Here is a 17916-nt window from a genome sequence, read left to right as displayed (position 1 = left end):
GGCTGTCATTGATACTGTTCAATGGGTGAAGACAGAAATATACTCTCTTTTATTACCAAAGCATTATTTGTCAGATGCAAGAGCTCCATTTTTAGAAGTGGAGAGAAATGAACTACTTTTTCTTTATATTCTCCTCAACTTCACTGAATAAGAAGCATGTCAGGAATGTTTAAATTCATATGCAAAGTCCAGGAGGGCAGTTATTCTCTTCTCTTCTCCCTGCTGTATTCCCAGTGCCTGGCACAGGGTAGGCCCTCAATAAATATATATATATTTGAATGAGTAAGATCTCAATTTAACTTTGCCAACTCAGTTTTATTTCTGTCATTAAATTTTCTACCAAAAGCATTTAAAGACTCTAGTAGTGAAAGTAGTAACAACTAGCATATTTTTCTATAGGTGACAATTTACAAAAAATGTTCAGAAGTATTATTTCTAATTCCAGGTCAGCGTTAGCCATTTCATTATTTGATCTGCCATCTATGGGTTTTTTTCTTTCTCAAGTATTCATCATTTACTTTAGAGGAAGTTATTTAATACAATAAATAAGGAGAGACAGGAGAGACAAACTTCAAAATTTTGAATGTCAGGGTCTTTCATGTCCAGAAAACGACATAACAGGTATGGGAACCAACCCCAGAATTGATGAATAGATATAAAACTTACTTGGGTATTCTTGTCTTTCTGTGGAAAAAAAAATCAAATAAATAAATGAGTGAGAGGTTTCTGGATGAACAATGGAGTTACTTCTTAAACTTTGTGCTGGAAGTTTTAGAAATAGGACTTTGAGAAACTACCAAATCTGTATTTAGAATCAATTCACTATGATGCGAGAATAAGTATCTTTCAGATCACTCTGCCCCAGTCTTTCTTAATTTGAGTGCCTTTTTGGAAAGAAAGGTTAAGAATGGAATCACTGGGAGATGCTATTTCTTCCTTTTGGTTTCTGTCTGCTAATTCAAACTCTCAAAAAAACATTGACTGATGGGGCGGGTGCCCATGTGGCTCTGTCAGTTTAGCATCCGACTCTGATTTTCAGCTCAGGTCTTGATCTCATGGTTTGTGAGTTCAAGCCCCCGCCTCAGGCTCTGCACTGACAGTGTGGAACCTGCTTGTGATTCTCTCTCTCTTTCTCTCTCTGAACCTCCCCTCCTCAAAAAATAAATATTTTTTTTAACGTTTATTTATTTTTGAGACAGAGAGAGACAGAGCATGAACGGGGGAGGGTCAGAGAGAGAGGGAGACACAGAATCTGAAACAGGCTCCAGGCTCTGAGCAGTCAGCACAGAGCCCGATGCAGGGCTCGAACCCACGGACCGCGAGATCATGACCTGAGCCGAAGTCGGACTCTTAACTGACTGAGCCACCCAGGCGCCCCTAAATAAGTATTTTGAAAAACCCATTGACGGGTAAGATTTTTCTCACTTACACTTTGTTTTATTATTATTCCTCTCTTCCCATCATTTCTTTGGGATGATTGTGTTGGTTTATCTTGATCATTACTGTGATTCTTGTTGGCTAATTACTGTTCATTATGTCCATTTTAGAAAGGTTTCTCTTTTCCCTGTAAGCATAAGTATCTTAGGGCTGGGTGACCATATTTCTCACTGAGATGGAGGCACTGCCAGACTTTTAGAGTCCAGATTAGATTCCCAGCCTCTGCTGCTCATTAATTGTGGGATCATGGGCAAGTTACTTAGTTTCACTATTTTCTTCTCTTTGTAATAGGAATAACAATACTTATCTGATATAATGTATACGCACATATAAGGCCCTGAATAAAGTCCCTGACACACTGTAATTACTGAATAAGTATTATTTATTATTATACTACCACCATATTAAGTACCAATTTTAATTATAGCCTCCAAATGGACATGGATAGTTGAAAATGGAACAAGTTACTGGAAATAGGAATAAGAAAACAAGAAGCTAGAAGACAAAGAATGCTGGAAATATTAATAAAACCAGAGGCAGGAATATAAATCTTAAATTTTGGTAGATTCACACTAAAAACAGGACACAAAAGGGCCTCTACATACCATAAAACACCAATGATAATAATATAATTGAGAGAAACATGGGACTTACTCTTAGATTTCTCAGGTCTTGCTTTAATAAAAAAAAGACAAACAAACAAATTAGTGTGGTTGTCTGATGAAACAGAAACACATTTTCACTAATGTCATTCCAGTGGAAGCATCACACACTGAACAGTAGTGACAAGGGGCATTTGCCTTGGGAATGTTCTGGAAGGAAGGATACAGAGCCACTTGGTTTGCCCATACTGTCACTCCCTTCTATGAGAGCAGGTTCTATCTTCTCTTCATCAAACCCCACACTCAGCATGGTCCCTGAGAGAGCAGACACTTAACAAATCTTTGCTGAATCAAGGAAGAAATTCTCCCTACTGTAGCCAGCATCAGGTTGCTCCCCCTTTCCCTCTGTTCTCTTCAAGCACCCATTAAGAAGGTTCTGTGCCTTGCAGGTGAAACAGGTATGGGGTATTTGAAGGCACACAGTGATCTCTGCTATAAGATGTATGAGGGTGAGCAGAAGAGACTGCTGGGAGAGGGGTGATCATATGATGTTTTGTGCCTAAGCCCTGGAAGGTTTTTAGCTGTAAGATTTTGAAAACTTAATCAGACCAGGAACAATAAGTTCAAAGTTATGTTTTTGTTTTTTTGTTTTTTGTTTTAAATCTAGCAAGAGTTGAAATAATACACGTTTGGGGCAGCTTGTTCTTTTTTTCTAGGAAATCATTAAAAGGGCCACGTATGAAAAAAAACAAAGCAGAGATCACATGACAAAGTGAGATTTGAAAAGGAGATATCTGATACACTATGACTCCAAGTAATCAAACTACGTGTAAGAATGGAAAACCCACAAAGAAGATTATTGTTTTCTTTCTTTCTTTTTTTAAATTTTTTAAATGTTTGTTTATTTTTGAGAGAGAGCATGAGCAGGAGAGGGACAGAGAGAGAGGGATACACAGAATCTGAAGCAGGCTCCAGGCTCTGAGCTGTCAGCACAGAGCCTGATGCGGGGCTCGAATCCACAAGCCATGAGATCATGACCTAAGCTGAAGTAGGACCCTTAACCGATTGAGCCACCCAGGCGCTTCTAGATTATTGTTTTCTATGTATGAACTTGGATTGTGCTAATGGTGAAAACTGTTCCTTGAGTGTGTAAGAATGTGTGTGTGTGTGTGTGTGTGTGTGTGTGTGTGTGTGTATTCTTGTTTACAGTTGAGTAAGCAGCAATTTCACTGAAGTAGTGTTATGAGACTGAACTCAATCTGTGCTGTTTTGGAGCTGAGGTTATAAGTATCAGTGCAGAGTATGAAAATTTTATTTTTCTTGGACCCAGCACCCTGAGGCACTCTGAAGATCAGTGGCTTTTTCATGATGACCTGCCTTCTCTTTGAGATATTGTAAAAAATAATAATACCTCAGGAATCAATAATCATACTACCTATCATGTAACATTTGTCATATTTGTTCCCAACTTTTCTTCTAAGAAAGAAAATAATACAGGGATGGATAAAATTCCTTTGAATCACCAACCCCAGGTTCATTTTCTTCCCTCAATTATGAGTTCAATGTATATCCAATTATTTTTAAAGGTACTTTCATATATATGTGGATACTTAAGGAATATGGTGGGTTTGAATATTTTTGCTTTAATTTGCATGTCATCTTTTAGTATCATTTTGTATCAAGAGATGTCATTTTGCATCTGGTTTGTTTCATTCAACACTATGATTTGAGATGTTGCTTATATACACATAGATACATAGTTAGTTCATTTTAAGCTGCTGTGTATTATCCTATCAGCATACATATGTTAATTTATTTTTGACTTTTGATTATTAAAAAGTCACAACAAACATCTTTGTACGTGACATTTTATGTACATATGTATGACTTTAGTGTTTATACCCAGAAGTAGAATTCAGAGTATGCTTTAGATTTAATTTAGATATTGACAAATTGCTGTTCAGAGAGAGTTGACACTTAACCACATATCTCAATAAATATTTGATCTTGTCAAGCTTTAAAATTTTGGCCAGTATATTTTGAGAAAAGCAATATTTCATTTTCATGTTGTATTTTTGATCATTAATGAAATTTGGCAATTTATGTTTATTAGGCATTCAATTTCCCTATTTTGTGAACTGTTTATTCTTGTCCTTAAGTCATGTAATTTATTTTTCTTACCGATTGTGGGATTTTATTTATATTCTTAATGCTGTATAACATTGATAACTATGCACACTGCAAAAATTTTCTCTCAACCAACTCCCTCTTGTCTTTTAACTTTGTTTGTACTGTGTTTGGTCCATAAGAAGTTTTGAGTTTTTGTTAGTCAACATTTATTTTACCTTTTTTTCTGGGTATTTTAGAAGGAAGCCTCCTTCCTATCTGAGTCATATATCAATTCTATTGTGTTTTCTTAAATGGTAATAGATATTTAGGTATTTAATTCAGCTGGATTTACTTTAGGAAAGTATGAGGTAGAACATCTTTTGACCTGAGACTAATTATTGAATTCTTCATCTGTTATGAGCTCAACTTTCTCATACAATAAGGATCTATCTCTGGGTTTTTGATTTTGTCTCACTGATTTTTTTTCCAGCTTCACTGAGATATTATTGACATATAAACATGTAGGTTTAAGGTGTACAATGTGGTGGCTTAATACACATACACATTGTGGTAAGATTACCACAATAAGGTTAACACTTCTAGTCCCTCACATAATTACCCTTTGTGTGTGTGTGTGTGTGTGTGTGTGTGTGTGTGTGGTGATAACATTTAAGATCTCAACAATTTTCAAGTATACAGTACAGTAATGTTAACTTTGGTGACCATGCTGTACATTAGATCTCCAGAACTTATTCATCTTACAGCTGGAAGTTTGTACCCTTTGACCACCATCTCCCTATTTCTCCAACCACACTCCAGCCTCTGGCAACCATTATTCTACTCTCTACTTCTGAATTCAGCTTTTTTGGATTCCACATATAAATGAGAACATATAGTATTTGTTTTTTTCTGTCTGCTTATCTCACTTGGCATAATGCCCTCAAGGTCCATCCATGTCACAAAAGGCAGGATATCCTTTTTTAATGGCTGAATAATTTTTCAGTGCGTGTGTGTGTGTGTGTGCGTGTGCATAGACCACAATTCTAAAATTTATAATGGTATCATAAATGGTATATATATGTACCCATTCATCTGTTGATGGACACTGAGATTGTTTCCATGTCTTAGCTATTGTAAATGACCCTTACAGTACCACATGCAGTGAACATAAGGGTACAGATATCTCTTTGAGATAATGATTTTATTTCCTTCAGATATATATTTGGATATAGGATTGCTGGATCATATTGTAGTTCTGTTTTTAATTTTCTAGTAACCTCATAGTGTGAACTACCAACAGTGGACAAGGTTCCCTTTTCTCCATAACCTCACTAACACTTGTTTCTTTTCTTTACCATAATAGCCATTATAACAGATGGTGAGGTGATAGCTCATTGTACTTTTGATTTGCATCTCAGTGATGTTGAACAGGTTCATGTACCTGCTAGCCATTGTATGTTTTCTCTGAAAAAATCTCAATTCAATTCTCCTACTCATTTTTAAATCAGAATTTTTGCTATTGAGTTGATTTCTATATAGTACATGAGATATATGAATGAAATGAATCTGTTATCAACTAGGGGGTTTGCAGGTATTTTTTTTCTAATTCTATAAGTTGCCTTTTCATTTTGCAGATTGTTTCTTCTGCTATGCAGTAGGCTTTTAGTTTGGTGTATTTCCACCTTTTTATTTTGTCTATGTTAAGGAGTTTTCCCCTTGATTTTCTCCTAATAATTTTACAGTGTTTGTTCTTATCAATTTTGAGTTTATTTTTGCAAATGGGGTAAGATAGGAGTCTAGTTTGCATGTGGATATGTTGTTTTCCCAGCACCATTTATTGAAGAGACTATCCTTTTGCTTTTGAATATTCTTGGCTCTCTTGTCAAATATTAGATGGCTGTATATGACCGGGTTTATTTCTGGGCTCTCAATTCTATTCCACTGGTCAGTGTTTTATGCCACAACATACTGTTTTGATTACTATAGCTTTGTAACAGTGTTTCAAATCAGGAGATGTGATGCCTTTCAGCTTTGTTCTTCTTAGGATTGCTTTGGTTATTCACAGTCTTTTGTGGTACCATACAAATTTTAGAATTGTATTTTCTATTTTTGGGAAAATTGCCATTGGAAAATTGATAGGAATTGCATTGACTCTATAAATGGCTTTGGGTAGTATGGACTTTTAACAATATTAATTCTTCTAGTGTGTGAACACATGATATTTTTCCATATATTTATGTCCTCTTCAAGTTCTTTCATCAGCATCCTGTAATTTTTAGAACAGATCTTTGACATTCTTGCTTAAACTTATCCCTGAGTATTTTATTGTTTTTGATGCTATTTTAAATGGGGTTGTTTCATTTTTTCCAGATGTTTCATTGTTAGTGTATAGAAATGCAACTGATTTTGTGTGTTTATTTTGTATCCAGCAACTTTACTGAGTTTATTAGTTTTAACAGATTTTCAGTGGAGTCTTCAAGGTTTTCTGTATATAAAATCATATCCTATACATGCAAGACAGTTTTGCTTCTTCCTTTCCAATTTGAATGCCTTCAGTTTCTTATCCTTAGCTAATCACTCTGGCCAGGACTTCCAGCACTACACTGAATAGGAGTGGTGACAGTGGGCACTCTTGCCCTATTCCTGATATTAGAGGAAAAGCTTTCAACCTTTTACTATGGAGTATGTTTTTATTTGCGATTTTTCCTATATGGCCTTTATTATGTTGAGGTATATTTCTTCTACATCTAATTTGCTGAGAATTTTTATTATGAAAGGATGGTGAATTTCATCCAATGCTTTTTTTTATTTTGCATTTCTTGAGATGATCATATGATTTTTATCTTTCATTCTATTAATGTGATGTATCACATTTATTGGTTTGTATGTGTTGAGCCATCCTTATATCCTAGGGGTAAATCCTACCTTATCATGGCGTATGATCTTATAAATGTGATGGTGAATTTAGTTTCCTAGTATTTTGTTTAGATTTTTTGCATCTTTTTTTATCAGGGATATTGGTTTGTAGTTTTCTTTTATTATAGTGGCTTCATTTGGCTTTGTTGTGAGGTTAATGCTGGCCTCATAAAATTTGAGAGTGTTCCTCCACTTCATCTTTTGGGAAAGAATTTGAGAGAGATTAGTGTCACCTCTTTGTAAGTGTTTGTTGTAATTGACCAATGAAACAATCAGGTGTTGGGCATTTCTTTGTTGGGAGGTTTTGATTACTGCTTCAGTTTCCTTACACATTATTGGTCTGTTCAAATGTTATTATTTCCTGTTTCAGTCTTGGTGGGTTGTATGGTTCTAGTAACATCCACCTCTGCTAGGTTATCCAGTTGTTGACATATAAATATTCATAGTAGTCTTTTATGATCTTTGTGTTTCTGTGGTTTCATTTGTAATGGCTCCTGTTTCATTTCTGATTTTGAGTCTTTTTCACTTATTCTAGCTAATAGTTTGTCAATTTTGTTTATTTTCTCAGAAAAATAGCTCTTAGTTTCCTTGGTCTTCTCTATTGTTTTTCTGGTCTCTATTTCATTTATTTCTGATCTTAATCTTTAGTATTTCTTCCCTTCTGCTAAGTTTGGCTTAGTTTGTTCTTTCTGTAATTCTTTGAGGTGGAAAGTTAGGTTGTTTGTGGGTTGTTTTCTTAACATAGGTGTTTTTCATTATGAAACTTCCCCCTGAGAACTGCTTTTGCTGCATCTCATAAATTTTGATACGTTGTTTTTCTACTTTTTGTCTTATGATATTTTTTGGTTTGCCTTTCAATTTCTTCTGTGACCCATTGATTATTCAGCAGCCTGTAGTTTAATGTCCACACATTTGTGAATTTTCTTGTTTTCCCCTTAGTGTTGATTTCTAGTTTCATAGCATTTTGGCTGGAAAAGGTATTTGATATGATTCAGTGTTCTGTGTTTGCTAAGCCTTAAATTGTGACCTAAGATGTGACCTATATATCTGGAGAATATATGTGTGCACTTGAGAAGAATGTTTATTCAGCTGTTGGGTGGAATGTTTTGTATATGTTTGTTGGGTTCATTAGTCTAAGATATTATTTCAAATCCAGTGTTTCCTTATTGATTTTCAGTCTGTGTATGATCTTTCCACTTTGAAAGTGAGGTGTTGAAGTCCCCTACTATTATAGTATTATTGTCAATTTCTCCCTCTTAGTATTTGCTTAATATCTGTTAATAGTTGCTGAATATATTTAGCTACTCCAAAGTTCGGTGCATATATATTTATAATTGTTATATCCTTTTGAAGAATTGATCACGTTATAATTATATAATGAACTTCTTTGTCTCTTGTTATAGTCTTTGTTTAAAGTCTATTTTGTCTGATAGAAGTACAGCTACCTCTCTGTTCTCTTTTGATTTCCTCATGCATGTAATGTCTTTTGTCATCCTTCACTGTAAGCCTAAGTGTATCCTTAAAGGTGAAGTGAGTTTCTTATAAGTAGCATATACTTGGGTCTTATTTTCTTAATCATTTCTGCTTCTTTATTGAGGAATTTAATCTAATTATATTTAGGGTAAATATTGATAGGTAAGGATTTACTAATGCCATCTTACTGGTTTTTTTGGCTGTTTTTTTTTTAAGCCCCTTATTTCTGTATTCCTCTTTTGCTGTCTTTCTTTGTGAATGGAAAATTTTCCCAAGTGGTATGATTTGATCCCCCTTCTCTTTATCTTTTATGAATATACTGTAGGGTTTTGCCTTGTGGTTATCATGAGGCTTACATAAAACATTTTATAGCATTCTATTTTAAGCTGATATTTTCAATCCTGTACAAAACTCTATCTTTTTATTTTCTCCTATAGTTTATGTTTTTGATATCATAATTAACTTCTTCATATTGCATACCTATAACAAATTATTGTAGCTACAGTTACTTTAATACTTTTATCCTTTAAAACTTTATACTAGATTTAAGTGATTAACACACCACAATGTATTAGTAATAGAATATTCTGAATTTGGCTACATGCTTAACTTTATCAGAATGTCTTATATTTTAGTATTACTAATAAGTAGCATTTCATTTCACCCCGAAAGATTCCTTTCAGAATTTCTTGCAAGTCAGATATAGTAGTGATGAACTCCTTCATTTTTGTTTGTTTGAGAGTCTTTGTCTCTTCTTCATTCCTAAAAGGCAACTTTGCTGTGTATTCTGGTTTGCAGTGTTTTCCTTTTAGCACTTTGAGTATATCAATCTGCTTTCCTGGCCTGAAAGATTTCTGCTGAGAAATTAATTGAAAGCCTTAGGAGGATTCCATTTTTTTCTCTCGCTGCTTTTAAAATTCTTAGTATTGGGGTGCCTAGGTGGCTCAGCCAGTTGAACATCCAACTGGTACAGGCTCATGGTTCATGGGTTTGAGCCCCACAGTGGGCTCTGTGCTGGTGGTGCATATCCTGCTTGGGATTCTCCCTCTACTCTCTCTCTGACCCTCCCTTGCTCTCTCTTTCTTTCTCTCTCTCTTTTTCTCTCTCTCTCTCAAAAATAAATAAACTTAAAAAAATACAGCCATCATAGTTTAAAATTAAATAAAATTCTTAGTATTGATTTTAGTTATCTGTAAATAATGTGCCTTGGACAAGAATGTTTTGGGTTGAAATTTTGAGGTGACTAACTAGCTTCATGAATTTGGATTTCCAAATTTCTTCCCAGATTGGGGAGTTTTATGTCATTATTTCTCTAAATAAGCTTTCTGCTCTTTTCCCCCTTTTTCTGAGACTCCAAGAATGTGCAGATTGTTTCTTTTGTGTCCTGTAAGTAATTCAGGTGGGCTTTCTTCACTAGTTTTCATTCTTTTTTTTTTTTTTTTTTTTTTGCTCTTCTGACTGGATGATTTCAAATGACCTGTCTTTTAGTTCACTATTCTACCTTCTGCTTGGCTGAATTCTTACGGAGCCTCTGTATTGAATTCTTCAGTTCAATTTTTTCTTCAGCTCCAAGTTGTTTTTTTAAAAATGGTTTCTATTACTTTGTTGAATTTCTTTGTTTATGCATTGTTTTCTTATTTTCAGTAGTTGTCTATTCTATAGTCCACTGAATTTCTTTAAGATGGTTATTCTGAATGTTTTGTCAAATAGTACATAGATTGTCATTTCTTTAGGGTCAGTTATTGGATTTTTATTAGTTTCCTTTGATGGAGTCATGTTTTCTTGATTAATGATTGTTGTGGCCTTGTTTTGGTGTCTATGTATTTGAGGGAGTAGGCACCACTTCCAGTCTTTACAGAATGGATTTGGCAGCAAAACTCCACCATTCAGGCCATTAAGAGATTCTGGGTAGGCCTGCTTGTGATGCCATGAGCAGACTTGCTGCTAGAGTTTTCAGGAAAGCAGATCTGGTTGATGGGTCAGCAGATAGGTAAGCCTGTTTTTGGGTACATGGAGACCAGCCTGGTACCTGGGTCTGTGGGAGCAAGCCTGGGCCTGGTCCTTGAATGTGATGAAGGGACTGTGACCTGGGTCAGCATGGGCAGATCTAGATCCTGTGTCCATAGCTACCAATCAGGCATTGGTAACCATTGAGTTATGCCTAGCGTCTTAGTCCATGGATGTTGGTCCAGTACAGGAATGGGCTTGGAGCCTGGTTTCATGGGACTGGGTGTGGCAGCTGGGGTCGAAGGGAAATGGCCCAGTGATAAGGCTGTCCTGGAGTCTCAGGCCACAGGAGCTCACCAGTGCTGGGGTGTGTGGGGAGTCTGATTCATGGGAGTTTATCAGGAGCTTGATGCCATAGGAGTTCGTTAGTGTGTGCCAGAGTGAGCTGAGGACCTGAGGACTCTCCTCCCATAGGTGTCTCCCTCTCTGCTGGGCTACCTGTGCATGAAAGAGAGGTGATGTGAATAATGTGAATCTGTCTCTCCTTCCTTCCTCAGTGGGTCTTATTTCTGTACTTTACCCAGGTGCTGTAGTCCCTCATCTGGAATCCTTGGCTTCTTGAAGGTATTCTCATGTGTGGATAATTGTTCACATTGCTGTTTCTGGAGAGACAAGTGCTAGAAATTTCATTGCTGCCATTTTGCTGATGTCACTCTCCTTTACCCCCACTGGTTAGTATACCCCCACTGATTAGTTTATTCTTATGCTAAGACCAGATGCATTCAATCACTATAGTGTTTTAAATGACTTGATAATCAAATGAAATACCTAGGGTGAGCCTTCCCTCTTGGGAACTTCATGTTTATAAATATGTTATTTATTCTTGGATTGTTTTTCTCTTTTATATGAATTATAGAATGGATTTGTCAAGATCCACAAAAAATCCTGTTGGTGATTTTATTTGAATTTATTGAATTACAAATTAGTTGGGGGGAGAATTAACATTTATATGTTGTTGAATTTCCCTGTCTTTGAAAATAGTTTATCTATTTTCAGGTCTTATATTATGTCTTTTAAAGTTATTGTCAAAAGCTAGAGGCAAAGTGAATGCCTAGAAATATCTTTCTCTTCTTTCTTTCTTTCAAGTGGCAATGCTTGGAGGGAGACTTGATTCAGAAGAACTGGTCACATAATAAAAGATACAGCAGGAATATAAGGGGAATAATCTGCAAAGTTATAGTCAGCTTTCTCATTGTTATCATTAGCAAATAAATGAATTCTGCATTATAATTATATATTGACAAAGGTCACTACCCATCTATATGTATTGACATTGTTAAAGTCAGCACTAAAATTATTTCCATTAGGGAGGCAGCAGTATAGAGCAAATGGGCTTAAAGTTTTATTTTAGGTCCTTGTGCTAAACTGAGCTATTTAAGAGTAGACAAGACCAGTTGGATGGATGGCCTCTCTTCTGTCCCTCCCTTTTTTCCTTCTTCATTACTTCCTTCTTCTTTCCCTTCCCCTACTTTTCTTACCTCCCCATATTTCTCTCTCAGTTTATCTCAGGATATAAAATTTTTTCATTTTGTGTAATGTCAAGTGCTCAGGCAAAATGACTGACCTGGCTAGGTTAAAAAACAAGGGGTTCAGTTTGCTTTCTCAATATTTGTCATGCTCTCTCTTTAAGACAACACATTTTTTAGAAGTTTATTCTTAGGAGATTTATATTTTGCTTCTTTAGTGAATGGTATAATTTGGTTTTTAAATTCTGTTTTCTAAATTGCTATTGCTGGCATAAACAATGTTTTAAGTTTTGTTTGCTGTTTTGTTATGTAGCAACTTTGCTGACTTCATATTAAGTATTAGTAGTTTGTTCATTTTTTGTAGTTTTTATGCAGATAATCATAATCTGAAAATAATGATGAATTTCTCCCTTCTCTTTGTGTCTTTATATCTTTTGCCTTTATTTTATTGCACAGGCTGGTATAAATTGGTAGTAGTCATCTTGTTATTGATTTTGACTTGAGTGGCAATGCTTCTAAAATTTTATTTCTTAGAATTCTTTTTGTTATATATTTATTTATTTTGAGAGAGAAAGAGCAGGAATGGGGCAGAGAGATAGGGAGAGAGAGAATCCCAAGCTGACAGCACAGAGCCTGACATGGGGCTTGATCCAACAAACCGGGAGATCATGACCTGAGCCAAAATCAAGAGTCAGATGCTTAACCAACTGAGCCACCTAGGCATCCCTTGTTTTTTAGACTTCTTAAGAATGATAAAGGAATAGATCTCCTTAATTAGATTAAAGAAGTTCTTATCTATTCCCTTTTAAGAAAGTTTTTATTTCTTCCAAAAAGAATTCTGGTTAGGATTCTGTGTTGAATTTTATGCAATAGTTTTTCTTTATTTTTATAAATGATCATACCTTTTCTTTTTTATCCATGAATTTAGTGAATTTATTGATAAATTTTCTATAATTTCTATCATAGTTATGAGGCATTAAAAATAAATTCTGTATCACTGTGTTTATGATCGGTGTAACATTGCACTATTTAGGAAATTTGTATCTGTGTTTCTAAGTAAAATATGTCTATGCATTTTTTTCTTACAATCTTTGCCTTGCTTTGAAATTAAGGAATAACAACATCATAAAATGAGTTGAAGTGAGTTTCATTTCTTTTGTATTCTTTGGAACAGTTCCAAATATAGGAATGATTTGTTCCTTGAAAATTTGTTCCTTGAAAGTCCTTCCCTGTAAAACTATCTTGTCTGGGGCTTTTTAGGTGAAAGTTTTTTTGACTCACTGTTCATTTCATTTTCTAATTATGGATAATTTGGGGGTTTTATATTTCTTTGAGTCAGTTTTGGTAATTCATGTATTTTTTTAATTGGTAATTTTGTTTTTAATGTATTCCCATAGAGTTTTTTAGTGTATTCTTTTATGATTAAAAAAATTTTACTGTGTATGTAGGTAAGTTCCTTTTTTATTCCTACATTTGTGTTTTTCCTTTTTTTCCTGTTTAAATTTTCTCAACAAAATGCCAAGAACTTAATGTTAGTTTCTCCTTACAATGTTTTCCTATTCAGTTTCTGCCCCCTTGGAAATCATTCTACCCCATAGGACCTCTTTTTATGCTTAAGCTCTGCTGTGTACTTTTAATAATAAAAATACATAGCAGCCAAGACCAAGACAGCCAGAAAGAAGGCACTGTCCTTTAGTGCCTTTGTTCTACCTGTTTTCCCTCTCCCGATCCCTTGGGTTTTGGATTTTAAAACTCTTTCCTTCTACCCTTTCTGGTGCCTCCACTGAAAAAAGACACTAAATTATTTCAGTTTAGCTTCTGGATTATAATTTCTGGCTGCGAAACCAATAATCCCTTCTGCTGAACTCAAATGTTCACAGTTGTAGGGTCTGTTCTCAAACATGGACATCTGAGGTTTCCAACCTCATCCTTGGGTCTGCGTCATTGACTCCATGGACTCAGTATTTTCATCTGTCAGTGAGACTGTTTAGCTGGTCATCTTCCTTGCCCAGGACTCAGAAAGAATGTGTAGAATGTCTGTGTTAACAGTTCCAAATGTGTCCTGACATTATTGAAAAATTTCAAATGCTCTAGATATGTGTTCTTGTGTGGAGAAACTGGCTGGAGCTGAGTGGCAGCCACCCTCTTTAGACTGTACGTGATCTTTCCACTATTCCCAGGTGGTGTTCTTCACCTATTCATTTTCATTATCTGCCTGGGCTCTGTTGGCATCTGAATATTAGTCTGAATTAAATCTTGGGGTTTTAATATTAATGTGACTTAATTCCAGTCTGAGGAACCCCAAGGGATATTGGTATTGTATAAAAATCATTTGTAACATAGATATGAGGACCAGATTTGAATTATAGAATGTAGGACATAGTGTTAAAGGCGACTTCTGTGTTAAATACCACTTTGTTGTCAGTACTCGATCTGGTTTAAATATTGAGTCACTCTTGGTATCGGTTTCCTGGGAAGTTGAGTTAATAACTGAAGTAATGGGAACTCTTATAGTTATGAATCGAAAAGATTGTCTTGCGGTTCTAATTGGGAGGCCTGTGGGTAATATGAAAGCAAAAAGTATGGAAACATGAATCTCAATCCTTGGTGCACTTTAAAAATATAATATCTGTGCTCAGAAAAGGTCTCATATTTGACAGGCTGAGAAGTAAAGAACTTACTTGAGGTTCTTTGTGAAATCACTAAAAAAAAGCAAAAAAAAAAATCCATTAATTTTTCTTAAATAGAGAAAACATAGTATTATCTAATATATTCCACTGGTGTCTCTGAGGGGAGGACTTGGGTAGACATACGAGAAAGCATACTTTGAGGGAACACTCAAAAATCTCTCTCCATTTAAACATCCTTTTGGACTTCCTGTCTCAAACGTTTTGCCTACCTCTGCTATTTTTTTTCAGGGTTTTTAATATTTTTCAGGTTTTTGTTGTTGTCAACCAATGCTACTTTACTCCTTTTCTTTTAATCTGTATTTTCTTAAATTATCTATACTATAGGGGCAAGCTGGGTAATAGCTTATTACCCAGAATGCAAGAGCAGTGAGAAACTCAAATCACTTTAACAGAACAAAGTTCCTTAGACTTTGAAGAAGACCACACAGAGAACTATAGTAGAGAAACAAATATAATACTTACTTATTGGTGCCAAGGGCAAACCTTAAAAAGCAAATTAGATATCAGTGAATAATTGTTTGAAAGGAACAAGTATCTTTCTAGGGAAGCATATTTGTGTGGTGAAGAAGTTTGGTAGTCACACAGCTCTTGGTTCAAACTGATGTTCAGTGAGCGTGTTCTTAGGCAAGTATGTGGCTTCAGTTTCTCAGCCATTACAAAGAGATCAATTGATTTACCCCAAGGATTGAATGGGATATCATGTAGTAGTTAAAGCACCTATGTAGTTCTTATCACTGAGGAGATGCAAAGTAAACATATGCTTGATATTAAGTAAATGTAAGTTTACTTCACAGGATAAGCAGAAAGCAAAGGAAGATGAGAACTATGAGTCTCAGGTGGCTGCACAGGGATGAGAAATGAGTAGGGTAATTACAGGTTCATAGGCCTCATAAAGAACAACAACAACAACAGAAAACAGTAAAAGAACAGACTGAACTTACCACTGTGCTCTGAAGGTGGTGGACCAGCTGAAAGACAGAGAAGTATCTTTACAAGCCTTTTCTCTCTCACTGTTTTTTTTCCTCTCTGTGTAGAGAGTTCTTGTTCACTAGGTCATTATAACAATAGGGACAATGTACCCTTTGGTCTTCATTTACTTTTAATATAAATCCGCAGGATTTGAACTTTCCGAAAAGCATTAATAACCATGGGATTTGGCGACGGGAAGGCAAGTAGTTTAGGAAGTATGTACCCATGTCCAGAAATGCCATCATTGTCAGAGAAAGAAGTTATAGGACCCCACAGTGGAGGAAACATGGAAAGACTTACTGAGGGCAGGTGGAACTGTTCCCTCTGGAAAACAGAACAAAGAAAATTGTTATCTCCTTTTCTTTTTTTCCTCATTCAGTTTTTCAATTTGTCAAGTCCCTTATAACATGTCATTTTTAACTTCTGGGAAATGTTCCCCTCTGATCTTTATTTTGTATGTAAATCATAAAATTTTCATTTCCAAATGAAAAACTGTTCTTCTTACATCATTTTTTCCTTTTCTGTAGATCGCCTCTCATTGATGGTCTTTGTAACGACGCAAAACTTTTTTTCTTTCCTCTTTATATTTATATAAATCAGTAGTGTTAGAACTTTCTAGTACATCATTAGTAACCCAGAGGGACTTTGACAATGAGAGAAGCAAGGGGCCAAGAGTTACCTCAAGCCCTTCGCATACCATCATGTCCAGATAAAGAAGTCTTGGACCTCACTAGAAACCAATTGAACCCTGTGACAGAATTAAATGAAAACACAAGACTTACTGTTTGTGTGAGGAGTTGATTCCACTGAAAAATAAGCAGAAAGATTTCTTATTGCACCCTCCTCATTTATTGTCCTATTCATTTTTTTCTAGTGATGTAGAAATTGGTAAATTTTCTAGTGATGTAACTGCTTGAAAAGGTTTTCTGATCAGGCGTATCTGAACTTTCCAGAAAACTTAAAATCAGCTGGTGGAATTCTGGTTAATGGAGACGCAAAAGCTAAGAAAATGAGTTTAAAGTTCCTATACTTGAACTCAAGTTTTAATATATATCACTGGACTTTGATAAGTGCACAGCAAAGAAACAAATATACAACTTACTAACTGCTTGAATAGGTGACCCAGCTGGTAAACAGAAATATTATCTGTATCTTTGTTTTCCCTGTTCATTTTTTTCTCCTTCTATATAGAGAGGGTCCCTGACAGTCTTTAGAGCCATGGAGAAACTTTTTTCTCTGTTCTTTAATTGTTATGTGACTCAGTGAACATTTTAGAAACTTATTAATAACCTAGTGGAATTCTGAGTAATGGAAAAATAGGGGTCAAGGAAATAGGAGCTTTAAACTATTGTGATCCCAATGTGGATGGACACATTTTTGTTCAAGTAGGTCTGTTAGACACTGCTGGAGGTAATTGAGTTCCATCATGAAAGGAGACTTACAAGAGGATTCTGTAGCTGAAAAACAAAGAGAGAAGTTAGTGAGGAAAGGCTGCTGAAATTAGTTTTCTGCTAGTTTTCTGAGAGGGAATATCAGAAATGCTCACGGAGGGAGCATCAAACCCTTATAGGTATTGCAGTGCACAGTGCTGGGGAACACAGCTGCCATCATGCCTTGTGGGATTCTGCCTTCTGCTTAGTCTGAGAGGCTTCAGGAAAGGGAGATGATTTTTCTCTTCCCCTTTGCAGTGACTGGTAACTGCTTAAAATCCTACAGGGGATTGGTAATTTAAACTGCTGTTTTTACTTTTCTTCTCCCTATTTCTGCTATCCTGTGTAAACTTTCACATATCCACACACTCGTACAAATGTCCTCCCTCCTTTGTTGACAAGTCATAATAAACTTCAGATATTTTCATCCGATTTTTTTATTTATACATATATATATTATTCACAGTAGTTTGGATTATTAAGTGGGGTTTGTATTCCCCTTCTTTTTTTTTTTTAATTTTTTTTAACGTTTATTTATTTTTGAGGCAGAGAGAGACAGAGCATGAACGGGGGAGGGTCAGAGAGAGAGGAAGACACAGAATCTGAAACAGGATCCAGGCTCTGAGCCATCAGCACAGAGCCTGACGCGGGGCTTGAACTCATGAACCGCGAGATCATGACCTGAGCCGAAGTCGGATGCTTAACTGACTGAGCCACCCAGGCGCCCCTGTATTCCCCTTAATTCATTCATTCCTTGGGTGGGGGTGCAGCTAGGTAGTGGAATAAGCAAATGATGGAGAAACCTGAAAGTCTTTAC

At 35.7% G+C, this 17916-nt stretch overlaps 1 long non-coding RNA gene across 1 annotated transcript; it reads right to left on the bottom strand.

Annotated features, from left to right (window-relative positions):
* Nucleotides 1–2091: 2091 nt before the first annotated feature.
* On the bottom strand, nt 2092–17569 carry LOC106983505 (uncharacterized). Its single transcript, XR_008298660.1, has 6 exons — nt 16452–17569; nt 15970–15993; nt 15642–15668; nt 15163–15183; nt 14692–14712; nt 2092–2112 (listed from the first exon to the last, which is right to left on the bottom strand). It is a non-coding gene; the product is annotated as an uncharacterized LOC106983505 (long non-coding RNA).
* Between the last annotated feature and the right edge of the window lie 347 nt (nt 17570–17916).

The sequence above is a fragment of the Acinonyx jubatus genome, chromosome B2 (genome assembly GCF_027475565.1).
Source record: "Acinonyx jubatus isolate Ajub_Pintada_27869175 chromosome B2, VMU_Ajub_asm_v1.0, whole genome shotgun sequence".
Lineage (NCBI taxonomy): Eukaryota > Metazoa > Chordata > Mammalia > Carnivora > Felidae > Acinonyx > Acinonyx jubatus.
This window is presented reverse-complemented; position numbering and strand designations above follow the sequence as displayed.